Genomic DNA, 1,173 nt, shown 5'->3' with positions numbered 1-1,173 from the left:
TAATGAGTTAAGCTTTATTTTTTCTGATCCGATGTTCTGTTTTCTGTTAGGTTTCAAAAACAATGTTTGTGTTTAAAAAATCATATAGTCAGATGAGAAAATAACTTACCCATACTATGCAAACTAATTTGACCTTTTATCTGTAAATTTGACAACCTTTCAAGCAATTCTTGAATTGGATATTGAATTTGATTAATAAGAATATTTAAAATCCAATATTTTATGTAGGAAATTTCCCATCATCGTGCTTTTAAAGAAGATTAAAGCACTACTGTGTTAAATCTGTTTATTCTGTGGCAACTTGAAAGATTACAGGGGAAAAAGTCCAGGTTAATTCTCATATGTTCCTCTTTAGCTATGGCTTCTTTTCATTTACTATCCTGTAATGAAACATTTGGTTACTGTCACCAGTAGGCATTAATTGCCAGGAAATACATATTTAAATAGCTCATATTTTAGAGCACTTTAGTGATCACAGGATTTTAAACAGTATCTACTTTAGATTAAGATGTCAGAAGTATCAAAACTTGTGAAGTGTGATGTGAAATAGTCCACATGCTAGCCAAGAATAATCTCAATAGAAAGCTATTACATAATCATCACTGTTTTCCCCACACTTGAGTGATAGTTCTTAATATTCAATTAAGAAGCCTAGTTCCTAGACTCAGATACTGGTCCAAATCTCAAAGAAAGCTAAATTTGTTTGACCCTGTAAACTGCAAATTTTGATTTTATTTGAGTTTGTGGCTAATCCAGTTGTCATAACTGGGAAATGCAGGCTACATTATTATTATTTATTATTATATTACTATTGAGAGATGATCCGGCTCCTCCAAAAGCCAAGTTACGTTTCCTTGGGATATTGATTTTTTTGAAAAAGGGAAACAAGCTCAGAGAACCTTTGACCTACATTAAATCTTTTTTATTTGCTAATGTAAACAGGAACTAATCATAAGTGCAAAGGATTAACAGACACAGGAGACTAGATTATACATTTTAAACTTTACTTTGGAGACCTGAGGGAGTGCTTTAGTGCAGAATTGGATTAACCTTTTTGACACTTTCTTTAAAATACCTCAAAGTTATATGGCTTTGTTTCCCGACTCTGTGGGTACTCATGTAATGGTATAGGTTTTGAGGTTGTAAATGAAACACTCTTGAGTTTTACTAATA

This window comes from Propithecus coquereli, unplaced genomic scaffold (assembly GCF_000956105.1).
Source record: "Propithecus coquereli isolate 6110/MARCELLA unplaced genomic scaffold, Pcoq_1.0 Scaffold265, whole genome shotgun sequence".
Lineage (NCBI taxonomy): Eukaryota > Metazoa > Chordata > Mammalia > Primates > Indriidae > Propithecus > Propithecus coquereli.
The sequence above is the reverse complement of the archived record's forward strand: the minus strand, read 5'-3'. Positions refer to the sequence as shown.